A 5095-nucleotide genomic window follows, 5' to 3' on the forward strand; every position below is an offset into this window, starting at 1 on the left:
TCTATCTATCTATCTCGCTCTCCCTCTCCCACCCTCCTTCCCTCTCTCTCAATCTCCCTCCCTCTCTCTATCTCCCCTCCCACTCTCTCTCTCCCTCTCTCGCTCTCTCCCTCTCACTATCTCCCTCTCCCCCTCTCTCTCTCCCTATCTCTCTCCCCCTCTACCTCTCTCCCTCTCTCTCTCTCTCTTTCTCTCCCTCTCCCTCTCTCTCTTTCTCTCTCCCTCTCTCTCTCACCCTCTCTCTCTTGTTCTCTCTTACTCTCACTCTCTCTTGCTCTCCCTCTCTTTCTCTTTCTCTCTATCTCTCTATCTATCTATCTCTCTTCTTTCCCTCTCTCTCTCCCTCTCACCCTCTCTCTAGCCCTCTCTCTCTTATTCTCTCTTGCTCTTGTTCTCTCTCTCTCTCTCCCTCTCGCTCTCTCACTCTCTCTTGCTCTCTCTTGCTCTCCCTCTCTCCCTCCCTCTCTATCTCTATCCTTCTCTCTCTCTCTATCTATCTATCTATCTCCCCTCTTCTTGCTCTCGCTCTCTCATCCTCTCTCTAGCCCTCTCTCTCACTTGTTTTCTTTTGCTCTTGCTCTCTCTCTCTTGCTCTCTCTATCTCTCTCTCCCTCTCTCGCTCTCCCTCTTGCTCTCCCTCTATCTCTCTCTCTCTTGCTCTCTTTCTCTCAATCTCTCTCTCTCTCCCTCTCTCTCTCCCTCTCTCTCTCCCTCTCTCTTGATTTCTCTCTCTCTCCCTCTCTCTCTCCTGCTCTCTCTCTCTTTCTTTCTCTCTCCCTCTCTCTCTCTTGCTCTCCCTCTCTCTCTCCCTCTCTTTCTCTCTCTCTGTCTCTTTCTCTCTCTTTTTGCTCTCTCGCTCTCTCAATCTCTCTCTCTCTCTAAATCTCTCAAACTCTCTCCCTCTCTCTCTCCCTCTCTTTCTCTCTCTATCTCTCTCTTGCTCTCTCTTTCTCTCTCTCCCTCCCTCCCTCTCTCTTGCTCTCTCTCTATCTCACTCTATCTCTCCCTCTCTCTTTATCTCTCTCTCTCTTGCTCTCTCCCTCTCTCTCTCTCTCTCTCTCTCTCTCTCTCTCTCTTCTTGCTCTCTCTCTCTTCTTGCTCTCTATATCTCTCACTCTCTCTCCCTCCCTCTCTCTCCCTCCCTCCCTCTCTCTCCCTCTGTAACATCAAATCTGCTCAAGGATCGTCCAGGCCGATCTGGATCGTCCCGGGATGATTAGTGTAAATTCTATTCCAGATTCTGTCCAGAAGTTATAGAAAAAATTTCCTGTAGGGATCGTCCAGGCCGATCTGGGATCGTCCCAGGATGATCAGTGTATGGCAAAAGTCAGAGAGCAAATCGTCCTGGAAATTAATTATCGTCCTGCTAAATTGTCCGAGTACGATGCAGTTTTGTTCAGATCGTCCAGGACGATCGTGCGATCGGCCAGGCCGATCTGAGTAATATTTAGCTGAAATCAGCTCATTTTGAAGAGAGAAAATCAAATAAAATATCTGAAATGTTTTGAGGAGAGAGAAGCTCGAGGAAAAGTTTGGAAAAGCTAATTTTCGGGCGACGCCGGGCCATTTTCGTCCGACGAGATTGTTCGAGAAAGTGTTGTACGCAAGGTAAGGCACATTCCAACTTTCTCAATTTTTAGGACGGTGAAGTTTGAACGACTTTTCTGTCCGGATTTCGTTTTTGTTAGCGAATTTCGTCCGTAATTTCCGATTGGTTCAGTTTTTACCGCGTAACTTTTGATATGTTTCTAAGGTGCCGAGTGTGCACATTTTGATTATTTTCTTGAGAATTTTGACCGGGTATTTTTGATTCCGCAGTGTTTACTTTTGACTGCAATTTTTGATGATGTCTAAAAATGTTGTGGCAGTAGAATAAAAGTCTTATATTATTGCTGTGAATGTTCTGTGGTAATTTGGTAAAATTCTGATTCTGTCAATTTTGTGTAAATTCCGTATACTGCCGTTACGCTGCCGGATTTTCGTACGATTTCTGAATTTGTCCGGATTTGCTCTGAAATGACATGTTATGATTTTGTATACTTTTGGGAGCTATAAGGGGAAGGTGCTGTAAGCACAAGAGAGCTATAAGGGGAAGTTCTGAGAAGTTCTGTGAAGTTCTGAAAATCTGTATATTTGTTCTGTTCTGGTGTTATAAGCTCAATTGGGAAGACTTTTGACGGCATGCAGTGTCCGTCAGATAGGAAAGTACCGTTGGCAGTATTTCTGTTGGATGGGAAAGCTGAGCACTGGTGGGTAGGCCAGCAGGAGGCAAAGTTTCAGGGCAGATTGAACTCTTTGATTACTTGGGAAGAGTTTACTGAGGCATTCCGAGATTGGTTTGTTCCCCCATCTGCCGTGCAGCAGATGCAAGAGAGTTTTCTGAGGCTGGTTTAGGTGAGCAAGACAGTGATGCAGTATGAGGCAGAGTTTACTGCCTTAGCCCGATATGCTCCGCAACTGGTAAGTACTTCTGCTACGAAGTGTTACCGATTTTGAGGGGACTACGAGATAGTCTGAGGCAGCCCCTGGTACCCTTTCACATTTCTGATTTTTCTGAGCTTGTGGAGAGAGCTCGTCTGATAGAGAACGATCTGATGGCTACTCAGCAGCGGTGGACTGCGAGTAGGAAGAGATTTGGGGGTGATGCTTCTGGTAGCGGTTCCTCTGGCAAGAGGATGTTTGTTTCTAGTTTTGGAGACTCCAGGAGTGGACAGTCAGGATTTTCTGGTACTGTTACCAGTACGACCAATTCTGGAACTGTTAGTGGGGCACCTGTGTGCCAGAGTTGTGGATGACGGCATTTCGGCCAGTGCTACAGGATGACTGGTCAGTGCTTCAGATGTGGTCAGCCGGGACATAGGATAGCAGAGTGTCCACATGCTGGATTTGATCGACGATCTGATTTTCGATCTGAGAGTTTTGTTAGACCTACCGGTTCAGCAGGAAGACCGAGGACTGTTCCTCCACGCCCAGTGACTAAGGGATTTTCTGGTAGAGGTGGTGGTTCGAGTTCTATACCACGGAGACCACCTACTGTTAGTCAGGAGAGCCGAGTAGTTATGTTGCTTCAGCTCCAGCTCCAGTTCAACCACGAGTGTATAGTCTGAGTCAGTAGGAGGCTCGAGATGCTCCAGATGTGGTGATAGGTACAATTTACATTTCTGATCAGCCCTATCATGTTTTGTTTGATTTTGGAGTCAGTCACTCATTTTTGTCCGAGCATTATTTTGATGTCTTCATCTGGACTCGATTTTGTTGTCAGTTTCCCTTTATATGATTTTGCAGGCTGGAAGTAATTTGATTGCTCGGAAGTTTTGTGTTTGTGAGGTTGAGATTGCTGGCAAGAAGTGGAAAGCAAATTTGATTTTGTTACCAATTTCTTCGTATGATGTGATTTTGGGCATGGATTGGCTGAGTCTGTATGAGGCCCAGATTGACTGTTTGAAGAAGCAAGTGAGCTTGCTTATGTCAGGAGAGAGGTGTGTATTCCAAGGCTTACGAGGTGTTCTCTCTAGTCTGATTTTTGGATTGGAAGTGAGAAGAATGTGGAAGAAGGGTTGTCCAGTATTTTTGGCTTTTGTACGGGATATAAACCTGGATGTTGGTTCTATTTCTGATATCCCGGTGGTAAGAGAGTTTGCTGACGTATTTCCTGAGGAGTTGGTTGGTTTATCTCCGGATAGAGATGTGGAATTCTCTATTGATATTTTTCTGGGTACAGCTCCGATATCAAAAGCTCCGTACATAATGGCACCAAAGGAACTTTCTGAGTTGAAAGTTCAGCTTTAGGAGTTGGTGGATAGAGGATTTGTTAGTCCTAGTGTTTCTCCTTGGGGAGCACCTGTTTTGTTTGTGAAGAAGGACGGAACACTCCGTATGTGTGTTGACTACAGAGATTTAAATAAGGTCACGATCAAGAACAAGTATCCTTTGCCACGGATTGACGACTTGTTTGACCAGCTTTCTAGTTCTTCTGTATTTTTGAAGATTGATTTGAGATCTGGGTATTATCAGATGAAGGTAAAGGAAGCTGATGTGGTGAAGACAGCTTTCAGTACTCGGTACGGACACTACGAGTTCTTGGTTATGCCTTTTGGGGTAACCAATGCACCTGCTATTTTTATGGATCTGATGAACAGAGTGTTCAGGGAGTATCTGGATCAGTTTGTGATCGTCTTCATCGACGATATTTTGGTGTATTCTACTTCTGAGGATGATCATGCCAGACATTTGAGCATTGTGTTGGACACTCTGAGACGGCATCAGTTGTATGCTAAGTTTTCCAAGTGTGAATTCTGGCTTAAGAGCATTTTTTTTTTGGGCTTGTGGTTAGCGGTGAAGGTATTTCTGTTGATCCCCAGAAGATTCAGGCTGTTGCGGGTTGGCCAAGGCCTACTACGGTATTTGAGATACGTAGTTTCTTAGGCATGGCTGGATATTACCGGAAGTTTGTGAAGGGATTTTCTCAGATTGCTACGCCTTTGACGAGACTGACTCAGAAGTCAGTAGCTTTTGTTTGGACACCGGAGTGTGAGGCTAGTTTTTAGAGATTGAAGGATTGTCTGACTTCAGCTCCAGTGTTAGCACTTCCGTCAGGTACGGAAGGATTTCAGGTGTTCAGTGATGCTTCACTGAAAGGTTTGGGATGTGTGCTGATGCAGAATGATAGGGTAATTGCTTATGCCTTGAGACAGTTAAAACCACATGAGAAGAATTACCCGACCCATGATTTGGAATTAGCTGCAGTTGTTTTTGCTTTAAAGATTTGGCATCACTATCTGTATGGCGTCAGATGTGAGATTTTCACGGATCACAAGAGTTTGAAGTACATTTTCACTCAGAAGGATCTGAATTTGAGGCAAAGAAGGTGGCTTGAGTTGATCAAGGATTATGATTTGACGATTCAGTATCAGCCTGGTAAGGCTAATGTAGTAGCAGATGCTTTGAGCAGGAAATCTTCTGGATTATCAGGTATTCAGCTCACTTCTGATGATTTTTTGATTCGTGATATGGAACGGTTGCAGTTGGAGGTGATTTCCTCCAGAAGTTTGGATTCTGGAGTTATGAGTATTCAGTCTTCTTTGGAAGCAAGGAT

This window comes from Dendrobium catenatum, unplaced genomic scaffold (assembly GCF_001605985.2).
Source record: "Dendrobium catenatum unplaced genomic scaffold, ASM160598v2 fragScaff_scaffold_862, whole genome shotgun sequence".
Taxonomy (NCBI): Eukaryota; Viridiplantae; Streptophyta; class Magnoliopsida; order Asparagales; family Orchidaceae; genus Dendrobium; species Dendrobium catenatum.